The sequence below is a fragment of the Asterias amurensis genome, chromosome 18 (assembly GCF_032118995.1).
Source record: "Asterias amurensis chromosome 18, ASM3211899v1".
Taxonomy (NCBI): domain Eukaryota; kingdom Metazoa; phylum Echinodermata; class Asteroidea; order Forcipulatida; family Asteriidae; genus Asterias; species Asterias amurensis.
The window spans coordinates 1,857,716-1,874,958 of NC_092665.1; the positions used below are offsets into that span (position 1 = coordinate 1,857,716).

At 37.9% G+C, this 17,243-nt stretch overlaps 1 protein-coding gene and 1 long non-coding RNA gene across 3 annotated transcripts in view; one reads left to right on the forward strand and one right to left on the reverse strand.

Annotated features, from left to right (window-relative positions):
• The first annotated feature begins 2,764 nt into the window (after positions 1–2,764).
• The window catches only part of LOC139950285 (coiled-coil domain-containing protein 150-like), a 111,827-nt gene continuing 97,348 nt past the window's right edge, over positions 2,765–17,243 (forward strand). Inside the window, exons 1-3 of one of the 2 annotated variants that reach the window (XM_071948904.1) lie at positions 2,765–3,007; positions 3,280–3,349; positions 5,280–5,406. The gene's annotated coding sequence lies outside the window, so the exon portion shown is untranslated. The remainder of the gene's footprint in view (positions 3,008–3,279; positions 3,350–5,279; positions 5,407–17,243) is intronic. The other variant, XM_071948905.1, reaches the window with a different exon arrangement.
• Positions 11,780–16,248, reverse strand: LOC139951092 (uncharacterized). Its single transcript, XR_011787732.1, has 3 exons — positions 15,089–16,248; positions 14,365–14,498; positions 11,780–13,368 (listed from the first exon to the last, which is right to left on the reverse strand). It is a non-coding gene; the product is annotated as an uncharacterized lncRNA (long non-coding RNA).

A 17,243-nucleotide genomic window follows, 5' to 3' on the forward strand; every position in this document is an offset into this window, starting at 1 on the left:
AAAAAAACTACATTATTTCAGAGCGAGTCGTTTCTCACAATGTTTTATATACCATCAACAGCTCTCCTTCCATTACTCTTTACCAAGAAAGGTTTTATGCTAATAATTATTAAGAGTATTTACCAATAGTGTCCAGTGCCGAATCAGTGACCGTTTTATCCTCACAAATCCTATAACAATACATTTAAAAGGCAGTGGACACTATTGGTAATTGTCAACGACTAGCCGTCACAGTTGGTGTATCTCAGCATATGCATAACATAACAAACCTGTGAAAATTTGAGCTCAATCGGTCATCGAACTTGCGAGATAATAATGAAAGAAAAAACACCCTTGTCACACGAAGTTGTGTGCGTTAAGATGGTTGATTTCTAGACCTCAAGTTCTGAGTTTGAGGTCTCGAAATCAAAATTGTAGAAAATTACGTTATTCTCGAAAACTATGGCACATCAGAGGTAGCCGTTACTCACTATGTTGAATTAAACCATCAACCTCTCCCCATTACTCATCACCAAGAAAAGTTTTATGCTAACAATTATTTTGGGTATAAATTACCAATAGTGTCCACTGCCTTTAACAATATTTCTTTGAAGAGGACGTAAGAGTGAGACACTCCGTGTGCTTCAATAATACTGGATTAATAAACCAGCAAGGCCGATTGCACAAAGAGCACCCGTCCCATGCTGCAACAATTTATCACTTTGCACTTCATTAAACCGTTCATGAACTGACGGTAAACTGTTATGATTCCCTCTGTACAGATTGCCATATCTATTACGACTTAACCATTGGACTGATAAAAGTCACAAGCTTAATCTAATTGAGCAACAATCAATTGTATCGATTTGTTGACGAGCGAAATGACGGCGACAACGCTTAAAGGTAATGGACACGATTGGAGTGTCAAAGACCAGTCTTCTCACGAGGTGTATCTCAACGTATGCATAACAAAAAAACTGTGAACATTTTGAGCTCAATGTCATCGAAGTTGTTCACTGTCTTTCAGTACATTTTAGTAATACGGGCAGTCATGCAGCATCAGAGTCCAACATTCTCCAGAAGACGATCAGAGCATATACTGATCGAAACGTCAAGTTAAACCAACGGTTCTTTTCAGAACCACCTCAACTCATTTAGAGATCATTACATGGTGTTTTCGCAAACTCTTCTATACCTTATCTCCACCATGCAAAGTTTCAAATCCTACTTACGGGCAGTCATGTTGGTTCAGTATAGTTTCTGTCCCTGCCTTCTTTTATTATCTCTGTGGACCCCGGTGTTTGATTCCCGGACAGGAGCCAGGCACTGTGGATTGGGGCTTTCAGTCCCTACCTTACTGCGTGGGTTTTCCCTCTGTGAGGTTTGACTCCCACGTCTAAAACTGAAATTTCTTCATCATTACTAATTGTGTGATATTTCCATTGGGATGTCTATTTGATTTGCAATATAATAGAAAACAGTTTTGCTTTAACACCTCCGCACTATCACGTCCGCAACAACAAATATTGTCATATCCTTGACGAGTTGCGAGTCTGTAAATAATTACTATACGACAAAAGCATTAAGTCACTGTACGCAGAGTGTTTGCTTGTAAACAAGTCCTTAAATTAATCGTGGAGATTTTTTAATCATGGGATTAGAAACTATGAAAGGAGGTTACATTTCCTGGAAATGGGAGTGAGCCGATTTGTGATCGGATGCCTTCAAGGCAACATCCATTGTTACTTTATCAAACCCTGTTACACATGTTATCCAGCGGCATCACCTTTTATATTTAACATTCTGACACATGTCGCATGTGCAATTATGTCCTCTGTGCAATACAATCCGGCGAACATTATTGCATATGCAATAATGTCCGCCGGACAGGCATGTACATGTCCACCGGACGGTTCTTGCATCGCCCGGACCCGATTGCATATTTAAAAGTGTCCGGAGCGGACAGTATTGCATGGCGGACACAATTGCGTCTGACACCGGTCTATGGTGAAGCTACCATGGTCCCAAGTAAAGCCGCACCTCGCCATCTCCCACACACATCACATTGCGGAGATCGAACGCAGAATAAAGTGAGATAGAGGTTGGCCCACATCTATATTTTGAGTAGGTCGGTTTCTTATGTACCACAACAAGAAGTGACACTTAATAAATAGTTGGGTACTGTTCCCTGACGTAAATTATGAAACGCTGTAAATCTAATTAATGAGGCAATTAGATTATCTGATGTCTGATATTGTCGGCTGTTTAGCTCGCCAGACTCTATCATATAGCTGTGTAATTGTTTTGCCGATGTCATTTCGAGTTTTCATTTTGGGTTTTAATAGCTCATTCCACCCGAGGGGTTTTGCAACATTTGAATGTGCCTTTTATACACTGGGCACGTTTGCTATATTGGGCTAAATCGATTCCGAAAATATTCTATAGAATTCCTAAGATTCCCAGAACACAATGAAAGCAAAGATGGTGTGGGTGGGAAGGGGTTGGGGGTACATCATGCCATACATCGAGCGCCAGTGTGGTCAGCTTTTACTTGAATTTCAAGTGAAAGAAAGCTATTGTTTCAGTTTGAGAATGTCTATGGGCTTTGGTTTGCGGGTATGTGGTGAGCCGATTTAGACTGAGTCTTAAGCCTAGACTTATAAGAGGAATGGGTTGAGTACAATGATGTCATGGTACACAGGTATATCATTTAGAGCATGACTAGACTGGTACCCAACCTTCTAGACGCCTTTTAAGTAAACCTACGTTTTCATTGTACTCTTCTTACACTTGCAGGCTAAAACCGCGAGTACATCTCCAGCATTGGGAAAGAAACAAGAATGTATCCTTGTTGTAAACTGGCTGCACGAGTATAACACAACAAACATGGACCATAAAGAGTGAAGCAAGAGGAAAATACAGCTACCCAAGAACCGATGTGCAAACACCATAGTGTGGATGGCAGTGCCCGCTATTGTCATTGCATCAGTTTCGTGAGAAAACAAATTTACACCAAAGGTCAAACGTGGTATGTTTAAACTTGCTGTAAACGTGTTCCAATTTTTCAAAGTGCGACCCAGTGCAAATTGTTCATTCTATAGCGTGATTCGTGGAGACAAAACTCCCCAATAAACTCCCCTCTCTCTCTCTACAAACACTGTTTGCATGCAGTAAGAAGCCTATATGTAATGGCAATCCAACTCGTGCGAAATACCGTGTAACTAACTGTGGATGTAATGTTTGAGTCGTCGGTGTAAATAGCCGCTCCCATTTCATCTCACTGTTTTGCTCATTTCTCAGGGGCTGCAGTTCCTCGGTGTATGGTATTCCGGGGGAGGCTTTCTACTGTCATTGTCTTCGGGCCCTGTAGGTTTGTTGTGAATCTGCGGACATTTTGAAAAAGTACCTTGTGTATATCGTTTGTGTTATTGCTTTTTACTTGCCATATTTTGTTTAAACTTTTACTGCAATTTTAGAATGTTTAATGTATAGTATATAATGTGTATTTTTTATGAGCTAGGTCTGGGAGAGCACATTTTTTTTTGATGACAGTTTTTTTACTTTTGCCCGAAGAATTAAAATAAAATAAAATATTAAATAATAAATTGTATCAGTTAGACGCAAGCGCTATTTAAGGTCGCTTGTTAAAGGCAATGGAAACCTTAAGTAATTGTCGAAGACCTTGTTTTCTTCTTTACTTTTTGTATTTCAAATATGAAGAGACAATAAATGTGAAAATTTGATCTCATTTGGTCATCGAAGTTGTAAAAGAATACTGAAAGAATAAACATCCATGTGCAACAATTTGTGTGCGTTAGATGCATAATTAGGGCTAAAGTCTTTTATTATTTGATTGAGAAATCACATCTTCCTCAAAACTACGTCACTTCAGTGGGAGCCGTTTCTGACAATTTTTGTTAGCTATCAAACTCTCCCCATTACTCGTTATCAAGTAAGGTTTTATGCTAATAATTATTTTGAGTAATTACCATTAGTGTCAGCTGCCTTTAATATGCTTATAATATGCTTGGTTTCCCTATATTTGCTCCTTACACACAAGTGATTAATCTTACTTCACAATGTTGTCATCCCTCGCAAAATAGATCATCTCAGGATGACGCCATCTTACTTTTATGACGTCATCATTCAGCAGTATGAATTATTTCACAATCTCAACATATCGGCTTGCACTTCCAAACTTCCGTATAACAGAGCAATATAAATTTCTTGAGGCATTTTGCTGTTATGGTGTTTCACCTGATAGTTTCAATAATGCAGTATAATGTTTCAGAGGTCCTTTTCTGTAATGTGATATTTGTATGCACGCTTTACGTTGGACACTTGTTTTGCTTTTCTGTTTTTCATATCATCCGTGTACTTTGACATACATCTATCATTTCTGATTTCGTTTTCTTGAAATTTGACCTCGACTTCTCTTCTTATGACTCCGATCGCTTACCTCAAGGCAGTTTCCCTAATTTACTTAGCAAACTAAATCCATTAGTCTACCCACATATTACTTCACTCGGGCTAAAGGCATTGGGGTCAGTGAGCTCATCTTAAAGGTTTGAGTTTCTTCCATCTTATTGGTAGAGCTGGCAAAATAGTCGCAGACAGACTCAATGTTAAAGGCACTGGACACTATTGGTAATGACTCAAAATAATTGTTAGCATAAAAACTTACTTCGTAACGAGCAATGGAGAGCTGTTGATAGTATAACACATTGTGAGAAACGGCTCCCTCTGAAGTAACGTAGTTTTTGAGAAAGAAGTAATTTCTCACTAAAATATTTTAATATTGAGTTCGAAACCTCAGGTGAGGTCTCGAATTCAAAGCATCTGAAAGCACATAACGTGTGACAAGGTTTTTTCTTCCATTCTTATCTTGCAACATCGACGACCAATTGAGTTCAATGTTCACAGGTTTGTTATTGTGTGCATATGTTGAGATACACCAAGTAAGGAGACTGGTCTTTGACAATTGCCAAACGTGTCCAGTGTCTTTAATCAGTTGTTTGAGACAGGAGAAAGTATTATAGTGAAATGTTTGATTTGTGTCATCTTTTGAATGGCACGCTAAAAAATCGCATGGCCTAGTATGGCAAACTCGTAAATTAGTTGAGATCCATTTTGTTTTAATCTGTATTGCTCGTGCATACTATTTCAACTCCTGTGTGCAGAGAAGCAATTATGAAAAAGGGTCAATTGTGGGCTATTTTAATAACCGCTGTGCAGATCTGTGTTAGCTAATAGCACAAGGCCACCAACATTCTATTTTCATTTACTTTTATTTCCCACAGGACTTGACGAAGAAGCCAGCGGGAAGCAAACGTTTTACGCACAAGACGTCCAAAGAAACTCTAGCGAGTGAACCTGTCATTGTGAAGCAACACTTTCCTCGAGGTATTGGTAAAAAAGATTTTTCAGGTAAACACTACTCCTTAAAGGGTCTATGTAACTTTTGTAGGACAAAAAAACACAATGTCCACAGATTTACACTTAACTTACACAGTTTGAAGATAATGATAGTAGAAAGCTTCCCTGAAAATATTACGAGCTGAGGTGCTGTAGTTTTTGGGAAATGAGTGAAACAATGTCATGAAAATAATTTTCGTCTCATGCGACGAAAATTATTTTAATCATTTACAAACGTATTTTCATGACATTGTTTTTACTCATTTCTCAAAAACTACAGCACCTCAGTAAGTAATATTTGAAGGGAAGCTTTCCACTATCATTATCTTCAAACCCTATAAGTTTAATGTAAATCTGTGGACATTTTGAAAAGGTACCCAAATCCTTTAAAGGAACATTACAAAATTGGTAAGAAAAAACCTCGTCTGAGACCACATTCACATAAAACTGAGACTGCTGGGTCAAATGATGAGGATTGTAGAAAAAAAACAATTTCTGTCTGAAATATCATAATTTGATGAGAAATAAATAAAACCAATTTCCCGTTTGGAGTTTATCGCTCGGTAGGCATTTTATTCATTTGTTTTTCAATCGATTTCATGCAAAATGTGTAGTCGGTTTTCACCATTTTCTCGTGACCAGATGGCCGACATGAAACTTCTACATGTTTGTCAGTTTATGTATATGGTGGATTACATGAAGTGCTCACACTGTCAGCAACTTTTATGTAAGCCAAAACCAATTTTGTAATTATTCCTTTAAGGTCCGGCGATTACTCCTAAAGTAAACAATAAGGAACCATCCCACTTCAATCCTGAATATACTAGGAACACGGACAAAAATGTGCGCAATTAAAAACGATGTGTACGGATGTCTACTTCGTAGAAACACTGCATGGTCCTCATTGGTTGTTGTAGTAAATGTCGAGTACCAATGGTGTCAATCTCTATGGTATTACGTAACGCTTATGATTTCAAATTCGCAACACTACGGACAAAATGGCTTCCTAATGACAACTGTTCAAATTGGTTAGTGGCGTGTTCTATAGAGGTGTTGCCGATAACCGCATATTATATAAACTGACACATTATATAATAATATTGTAGATGCCTTTATAGCTTTTGACCTAAACCGGACCTTCTTATAAGAGGCATAAACAAGTGCACACCAACACAAATCATTTCAGAGCAAAATGATGAGCAACGGAACAAGGGAATTTGAGTAACCCTTTTCAGTAGCATTAAATTTCGCGCGAAATTGAACAGCATAAAGTTGTTAAATTGGCTGCTCATTTGCCGAAATTGACCGAGAAAACCTATACTGTCAACAGCTCTCCGTGGCTCGTTACCAAGTACGTTTTGACGCTATTAAATATATAAATTATAAATAATTACCAAACATGTCATATGCCTTTAAAGCCCACTAGCAATTGTAGTTTATTGAACCATAAGTCTCGCGTGATTTGGCGGGAACTTTGGGGAGGGATTTTGCGATTTGGTTCCGTAGTTCTATGGCTCTCCCTTGAGGAGGACAGTTCGTTAAATCAAAAGAACATCAAAACATAATATAACGATAATCCACACTTAATGCCAATGGTTTATTAAGCAGAATTACCTAACGGGAAATGTACACTTTAACTTTGAAGAGAAACTACGATTGCGAGGGAGGTTTTTGGGGAATTATTTTTTAATAATTAATACTCTTGGGATATGGATGGCTGATCTGCATGCATTCGAAATAAACGCAAGTTGTCATTCGATTTTATTCGAGTCACGATCGGCAATAAGTAAATGAGCAGGGGTGGATTTCAGAAAGGTAGTCCTAACGTATGACTAGTCCTAGGCAATGCTAAGAGATAGGACCAGTCCTAAGTTAGGATGAGTTACTGGTCCTAACTTAGGACTAGTCCTATCTCTTAGCATTGCCTAGGACTAGTCCTAAGTTAGGACTACCTTTCTGAAATCCACCCCTGATATAATAAGTAGCCGATTTGTGATGATAAATTACTTGTACAAGGGTCGTTTAGGTTGGAGTTGTCTTTCTAGTATACACAACATGATATTTTAGAGATCACAGGATAAGTGCGGTAACCTTGCAGTGGAATTGAGTTTAAAAGCAGTGGACACTATTGCTAATTACTCAAAATAATTTTGATCATAAAACTTTGTTTGATTTCGAGTAATGGGGAGAGGTTGACAGTATGCTCCCTCTATAGTGCCATAGTTTTTGAGAGAGAAGTAATTTTCTACGAATTTGATTTCGAGATCTCAGATTTAGAACTTGAGGTCTCAAGTTCGTGTGACAAGGGTGTTTTTTCTTTCATTATTATCTCGCAACTTCGATGACCGATTGAGCTTAAATTTTCACAGGTTAGTTATTTAATGCATATGTCACCAACTGTGAAGGCTAGTCTTTGACAATTACCAAAAGTGTGCGTACCGAGTGTTTTGAGAAAAAGGTCTAAGCATGGAGGGTCTAAGCAACTGAACTAATTTCTGCTGTATGTAAATGACCGGGAAAACCTCTACTTACACAAACAAATCCCTTTGAGACACAGTTTCTTGCCTCAATTACTCCAGAAAACCCCACAGAATGGTGTCAAAAGAAAACGAAACCAAAAGACGTACAAACCAGAGTTCGGTACACACGCCGTGAGCAGCGACCGTTTTACCCGTGGCACGTTCGCGTGAGACCGGACACCCGTGTTGCTTTAGAGTCAGATTCTCGTAACCAGATACATTTGAGGTTTCTTAGAAAAACAACATTGGGGTATAAGGGGGTCGAACCTAAAGCAAAGAAAGCACCACGCCGCCTTTACGATGGACACACATAGAGACACTTATTTTAAAGGCAGTGGACACTATTGGTAATTACTCAAAACAATTATTAGCATAAAACCTTACTTGGTAACGAGTAATAGGGAGATGTTGATAGTATAAAACATTGTGAGAAACGGCTCCCTTTGAAGTGACGTAGTTTTCGAGAAAGAAGTAGTTTTCCACGAATTTGATTTCGAGACCTCAGAATTAGATTTTGAGGTCTCGAAATCAAACATCTGAAAGCACACCTCGTGTGACAAGAGTGTTTTTTTCTTTCATTATTATCTCCCAACTTCGACGACCAATTGAGCTCAAATTTCCACAGGTTTTTTATTTTATGTATAAGTTAAGATACACCAAGTGGAAAGACTGGTCTTTGACAATTACCAATAGTGTCCAGTGTCTTTAAGACCGTGTTCACTGTTCGTAGGTTTGTGTTCATGGTCTTTTCATTGCGGAGTGCAACAATGGGGGCAACAACTGAACGCCTCTCACAAAATTCTCATCTTTGTTTTGTAAGGAGCGAACAAACGATTGCTCGTGGGCCTTCTGTATTTTTACCAATGGAACCCTTTCCCCGTGTGGCTGTAATATCAACAGTGTGGGCCTATTTTACCGTTAAAAGCTGCTCCAAGTTTGACACGTTGTATATGTCCCCGCGGTCTCGATTGTCCCAATATTCTGTCCCCATAGAATTTGACGAGTAACGAGTACTTAACTTTTTGTTGTTCTTAAATTAGAACTTATTTGTTATTACTGTCTATATGTAATTTTGTAAATATAGATATAAGTCTGAATGTATGAATATACATGTTTATGTATCTTGAGCTTTGCAACAAACCATGCCTTTTTAAATCATGATAGAGCCCCGCCCGCCCCCCCCCCCCCAAGTGCGTAAACACCTGCAATTGGGAACCCTCCTTTGTTCAACTCTTTGTGATAGCAACCGGGGACCACAATGATTTCCTCTATGAAAGCAACCGTGAACTTTTTGTCCCTTTTGTTATAGGTCCCCGATTTGAATGTGGATACCTACCCACGCACACACAAATTTCCCCATTGTATCTTTTGATAATATTGTCAAATACCAGTATTCTCACTTGGTGTATCCTAACGTAATTGTATATGCACAAAATAACAAATCTGTGGAAAATTCTGCTCAATTGGTCATCCAATTGGCGAAAAACACCCTCGTTGCATTTCAAATGCAAAATAAAAGGCGTCAGCTGAGAATTTGAGTGGGAAATTACTTCTTTCTCAAAAACTACGGTGTTCCAGTAGAGGGAACCGTTTCTCACAATGTTTTATACAGCTCTCCATTGCTCGTTACCAAGTAAGTTGCTTGCTACGCTAACAATTATTTTGAGTAATTACCAATAGTGTCCTGTGCCTTTGGTACTCTTTTCCGCTTGTGCAGAAGCAGGCTTACCCCCTAAAACACTCTAAAGAATTCATGTGATTCCCAGAACACGTTGAAGATACAATAGAAGAGTACACCATGCCACATATCGAACACCAAAAGTTGCTACAGATACTATTTAAAAAGATCCCCGGGTGGTTTTACTCATTCAAGGCTATCGCAGCTACAAGTATATCGTACAAGGAAATAACAAACGTAAAGCGGCTTAATAAAGGCCTACTTGACACTCTGGGACGCATCTGCCCTTTTTCATTTCTTATTTTAGTTTCGAAATTGCTATAAAAAGTGGTCCCTTTCATCTGCTACTTCTGATACCACGAACCAATGTCTACAAAAAAAGCAAACAGATGTCTTTGTTAATTACTAGTAACTCCATAGGGAACATTGGCAAATTCCTGCTTCCAAAACACTGAGAAAAGGTGCTATTATTCGTTAATCTTCCAAGTGGGTTTGAGCAATCGCTACTACGCTGCAAATTTATAATTAGTAAGCCCTTTGCAGTCGTGTCACGTTGTTTAGCCAAGGGAATATAATTGTGCAATGTGTTTTGGCTTCGCACCAAAAATCTAAATGGCTGCGCCGTAATGAAGATGCGTCACATTGGTGATGAAACAAATCATAGGCCGTGCCGGCTATTAAAGCGCCTACGGCTAGATTTCCGCGTCGTTATGCGTTGAGGTATAGGACTTTTACAGCCTCACCCTTATAACCATAGCCGAAGCTGTAGCCGCCAATTCGAAAGCGCCTTAAGCTTATTTATTTATTTATTTATTTATTTTAAATCGTTAGACATACCATGGAGGAAGAATGACATACACAATAGTTGCAAGTTGTACAGGGGCTGTCAAGGTTATAACAAAAGTGTATAAAAACTGTCATCAAAAGATGTGTAAAACCAGACCCCTGCCAACGATAAAAATATCATTATACAATATAAAAAGGTGATTGCACTGAAACAATTAAAAATCACACAAAAGAAAACATTAAAACACAAACAAAACCATTACCAAAGGTGTCCAGTTCCTTTAAGGTAATTTGAGCTGCGGATGTTATTTCCTTATTCACTATTCAAAGACTTGGATGAAATTGACATTCAACTTTAATTGCAATATCATTATCACCAGTGGTTACTTTTTGTTTAATATCTCAGAGTTAGTCGTGCAAGTGAAGTTGACAATTAACTCTTCAAGTCGTTGTAATCCGAGATGCGAGAGCATATAATGACTTTCTGATAATGATCAAAAAGACTAAAGAATTGCCGTTTTTCAGCATGTCTGATAGTGATGTCTCTTCTGTGAAAGCCTGTGGCGGCATTAAAATAAAGGTTTCACCTTTTGAAGGACACAAAACACAATGTCCACAAATATACATTAAAGGAACACGTTGCCTTGGATCGGACGAGTTGGTCTTATAAAAGTGTTTGAAACCGTTTGTTGTGAAATGCATATGATTAGAAAGATATTTTAAAAGTAGAATATAATGACCCACACAAGTATCACTCGAAATTGCGTGGTTTTCCTTTTACATCATCGACTAACACGGTGGACATTTAAGGGAGTCAAATTTTTGTCTCCCATAAATGGCCGACCGTGTTAGTTCGCACAGTAAAAGGAAAACCACGCAATTTCGAAGCAAGTTTGTGTGAATCATTGTATTCTACTTTTAAATCATCTTCCTAACAATTTCTGCATTTTATAACAAACGGTTACAAACGCTTTTTAAAGACCAACTCGACCGATCCAAGGCAACGTGTTCCTTTAAACTTATACCGTTTGAAGATAATGATAGTAGAAAGCGTACCTTAAAATATTAGTTGCTGATGTGGTGCAGTTTTTGAGAAAGGAGTAAAACAATGTCATGAAAATACGTTTTTACATGCTGAAATAATTTTCGTCCCATGATCACTGAGACGAAAAGTATTTGAATTTGATTTCGAGGTCTCGAAAAACACAATAGGAAACATATTGTCTTTATTGGAAGTTCAATTTTGTGTTTTTAATCAGATACAAATGAGTTACGAAATGCTACATAGCAGTGGCAATGAAGTAACCTTCAGATTGTTCAAACAAAATTGACTTGATACCTTCGGACGACTCAATTTATGAAAAGATGGTTTATTAACAATAACAAATACACAATAACACAATTCTGCTCAGAGAGTTTAATGTTGTACAGATAAAAACTATATAGTGTTGTTTTCCTGCATCAAATCAATGGATTTTAAAAAGTTCAGCATTCAAAAGTGATATTGAATGTTTCCATGAAGCTTTTCCCTATTTTCTTAATTTTGTTTGTAAATTCTCAAATAACCATGAAATTACATTAGCTATGAGGGGTGCCAATTGACACCCTCCATGAAGAGTCTATAACTCTTAATGTACAGAAAATGAAATCAATTAAAACATGATAACCATAAAGTTGCTTTGGCTGTGAGCGGTGCCAATTGGCACCCTTCATGAAGAGTCTATACTCCTATCCACAGAGAGTAAAATGAATACAAAAAGGCATACCATAAAGTCAGTTTGGCTAAGAGGGGTGCCAATTGTCACCCTTCATGAAAAGTCTATACTCCTATGTACAGAGCATAACATTAATACAAAAAGGCATACAATAAAGTCACTTTGGCTATGAGGGGTGCCAATTGGCACCCTTCATGAAGATTCTATACTCCTATGTACAGAGAGTAAAATGAATACAAAAAGACAAACAATAAAGTAACTTGGCTATGAGGGGTGCCAAATGGCACCCTCCATGAAGAGTCTATACTCCTATGTACAGAGAGTAAAATGAATACAAAAAGACAAACAATAAAGTCAGTTTGGCTATGAGGGGTGCCGATTGGCACCCTTCATGAAGAGTCTATACTCCTATCCACAGAGAGTAAAATGAATACAAAAAGACAAACAATAAAGTCAGTTTGGCTATGAGGGGTGCCGATTGGCACCCTTCATGAAGAGTCTATACTCCTATGTACAGAGAGTAAAATGAATACAAAAAGACAAACAATAAAGTCAGTTTGGCTATGAGGGGTGCCGATTGGCACCCTTCATGAAGAGTCTATACTCCTATGTACAGAGAGTAAAATGAATACAAAAAGACAAACAATAAAGTCAGTTTGGCTATGAGGGGTGCCGATTGGCACCCTTCATGAAGAGTCTATACTCCTATCCACAGAGAGTAAAATGAATACAAAAAGACAAACAATAAAGTCAGTTTGGCTATGAGGGGTGCCGATTGGCACCCTTCATGAAGAGTCTATACTCCTATCCACAGAGAGTAAAATGAATACAAAAAGGCATACAGTAAAGTCAGTTTGGCTATGAGGGGTGCCAATCGGCACCCTTCATGAAGAGTCTATACTCCTATCCACAGAGAGTAAAATGAATACAAAAAGGCAAACCATAAAGTAACTTGGCTATGAGGGGTGCCGATTGGCACCCTTCATGAAGAGTCTACTTCTATACAGAGAGTAAAATTAATACAAAAACATATCTTTACAAGCCCCGAGTGACAGCTTTTACTTTGCATTTCTTTTGATTTGCGGGGTTTCTTTTCAAACAGTTTTTTTCTTCTTCTGTTTTTGTTAATTACATGTAAACTCTTTGTGTCTGTTTATGAAATGGGGGACGTCAGTCTTATCCTGGTCCATACCATCGATGATTATCGTTGTCAGATCTCTTGGCTGGTGTCTTGCTCGCTCTCTAGCGTTTTGGTACTCCTTGCTCTCCATTAATTCTGCATCATACAAATAGAAACGGGTGGATAATTTTTGTGCAGCAGTACGTAACGACTTCCGTGTTGTTTTGCTGCAAATACTGTTATTTTAATAATAATGTGGTGCATTCAAGTTGCTTTCAAGTTGCATTATTACTGTAAACTACACCTAAAGAAACTTGTGAGCATTGGGCACCGAGGTTGCTTCAACAAGTTCAAGTAGGCTACTGAATCTGCGCCCTAAAGTCAGATTACTCTCGGATGGGTCACTATAGTTTGGTCACTAGTTGCACTGTCTCAAGGCATTGTGTACAAATGGACACTCTTTTGATAAACAAACATATCCCCATACTTTCTAAAGAAACAGTCCATGCTATAAGTACAGCTCATGTACTCAAGTTGTACCATAGAGCATGGTTGTACTAATTAAAACCGAGCCTTTTTGATGTTTTGCGGGTGTAAAATGAAATCCCTTTTATGGTGTGAATCCTGATCTCTACACACGAACTAAAAATATCAAACAGTGTAAGTCGCAAATTAAATGTCATCATATAAACTTGATTTTACTGGACCTCCTTTCGTGGGTGCTCTTCCATACATGATAGAATCCCCATACCCTTGCTCTACTATGCCAAAACCAACCTTGTGAATTTTGTGTAGGTTGCAGAGCTTCTTATACAATAATTCTGTCACGTCATTGTAGTAACTCGGAAACGCTTTTTGTACTAAATCCGATAATTTATAGCTAAATCCAAATAAAAATTAACTTACATAAGTAAACCATAACATGTCAATCCAAACATAATGTCACAATATCAGTCCCTGTCCTGACTGCATGCCATGGATCAATCCATGCTCCAAGTCCAACAGAACACAAGCCGCTCATGTAAACAAACAATGGAAGTGTTATGTTGACATAAACAGTTAGACTGGTGTGATCATTCTTGTATTTTTTATTCGTCCAGTTTTACCAATGTTAAGGCATTTATTTTTAAAGAGAGCCAGACAAGTCTTTACCATGGCAATGATAAATTGCTGCAGATGGTCGGCCAAAACAGATGTGAAGTGCTCGTAAGAAATCGTAGTCAGTTGAGAAAGAGGAGTTCGATTCTCTTCCACCAGCCTCGTTGCATGTGGTCATCTTACCGGACCTGTTTTAAAGATTGACAATGATAGCTTATTAATATACATGTTTACCTTACTATTTCGTTTACAAACTTGCAGTAATAACTGTTAGACCTACAGCAGGGCCTACATGGTACATAACAAGTTTCAAATGTGCTATTGTTTAATACAGCCTAACGTTATAGGCCTATCCTAGTACGCCATTTCTCATTTCCTTTATTCTTTAAAACAAGGACGTCCATGCTTTCTGGCTCGAGCATCTACATGGCGCTCGACTTGATGTTTCATTTTAGCCGCGCTCTTTAAAACTGTTTTTAAATTATGCTGGGCACTGTGAACTTAATCTAGGTAGTTTACAAAAAGAGAATCCTATTTCGAAGCATTGTAGGGCCTATTGTAGGGATATATTGTTAAAAGATGTCACTGTGTTTTCAGCAGAGTCAATGATTACCATCAACAATACAATCTTTGTACTTTGAATTTCTCGACAGTGCGCCGAAAAAAATCTTATAACGAAAGTTATTTAAACCCTCCATGGTTAAACATATAAACGCTATTAACTAAACTAGGCCCCTACATTAATTATAAACAAGTTGAAATTTTGAAGAAAGCTTACCTTAATTTGCTCTTCTGTCTGTCCTCATCAGCTACTTAAACTTTTAAAGAACTTATTAGGTCTTGTTTTTTTGTTTTAGAGTATACGACTTACAACCCTTTTCTCGAGAATCTTTTTGCCACAAAGAACTGAGTTGTTCCTTAATACATCCGTGCTGTGTTTATCCAGTATGGGCAGTTGTGTTACCTGTGTGACCATAGCTCCATGTAGCCCAGGTTTGGACTAACGTCTAACTACTAGGACTACAAGCTCCATGGTGTGACATGACCTTGGTGTGATGTGTGACCATGGCTAAATCCAAACACTTCGTGCATGGACGTCCTTAATCCGTCGCAGACACGCACAGCTAGGTTTGGGGCCGTGTCCAAATTAGCGGCTACAGCTAGGGCTATGGCTAGATTTCCGTGTCATCATGCGTTGAGGTATAGGACGCCCTTAGCAACACACTTGGCAACAGCCGTAGCCGTAGCTGTAGCCGCCAGTTCGGATTCGGCCTGAGGATGGGTAAACGAACAAATGAGAAGCGCCTGACTTAGCCACACTCAGCCCTCCGCGCTGATAGCGATGATGTTACTATGAATTAAGTCAGGGAACTATGCAATTACTCAAATGGGAGCGCCCTCTATCTATTTATCTATCTATCCATTTATCTGCCCACCTCCTAGGAGACTGAGCCATTTCAATAAACCTTAAAGCATAGTCCTTATTAATCTTACATTTTTGTTTGCTTACACGTATCCTACTACAATACCAATAAAACATTATTCAGACTAATTTGCCGCAGATGATGCTTGATCAAATAAAATATACAACATCAAGAAACAAAACGTTATTATTTTGAAGATTTTTACGAAATAAGAAAACCATGGAGGTAAACAAACCAGTTGCAACGATGTTTCAAAACAACAATCGAGCAAAGAAACAAACAAGGGGTGAAACAAACCAAAAACAACCAAACAAACCAACAAACACCAAAACAAACATATAAAGATTACAACAATAAATACGTTTGTTAAAACACATAATTTAAAGAACCAGATTGTCGGGTCACGATCACATCTGACATGATTGTGTTTTCACGAAAAAATTGTTTAAATAATCTTTGGCGTTTTGTTTTCTGTCTGTGTTCAAAGTAAACATAATATTACTACACAACAAAAACTGTTACTTATGTTAAGTATTTTTATTTGTTAAAAAGTGTTAAAAACATCAGAAAGAAAGTTAGGCGCAGCTATTATCACTCAAACGACAAACAAACAAACAAACAAACAAACACGAAGATGTCTCAGACAGAAAATTAACCGGCACGGGGTCAGCATTTCATCATAGTTCATCCATGAGGAAGGAATTCACAAACAGTGCCTCGTAACATCTTAAAGACCTTTTCCGTGCACCTGTTCTCTGTAAGACAGTAACACAAATTATTGTCATTGATATTTGTTGGTAATTATTTCTTCCACTATTTCGTAACACACACACACAAAAGGGGGGAATTATTGGAAAATCAGTTGGTTTGAAAAACACAGAGCGTAGGTTGTATTTAAGCAGTTTGTCCATAAAACGTTATTGTGGAATTGTATCCAATTAACTTCCTTATGTTATCCCCATTTGATTATACGTACTAATTTTTCAACAATGATATATATCGCGCCAGTTACAAATATTTCGCGTAATGCATATGCAAGGGTATCAACTTCAATTTGAAGCATTATTTCACAGTTTGTCGCAAGGAAAAAATATTGTTTTTTAGTATTTATTTGTGTTGCCATTTTGGAATTTGCTGCCGATTTTCTTGGTGCAGTGATCATAGGACATGATTCACGTACAACAGGTTCACGTACATTTATTTGCATCTTTAAATATTTTGCTATTTTTTAAAATTTACAGGGAAAATCGTCATTATGGTCTGAAAATTGCTCTCGAATCCAGATTTTAAACCGACAAATTTTTGTTTTACTATTTTCTCCACAAAATCGTGAAAATACGCTAGAGATTTAACGAATCAATCTAATGTTTCTATGCTAACATTTAAAACATTGATTAATTCCACTTATTTGTTGCATTATATCGCACATGTTGTCGTGCTTGAGTTTCAATGGATAAACAAATCACCTTTCCTCTTTTTCTTTTGGTTTTTGAGCAGCAAGGGATAATA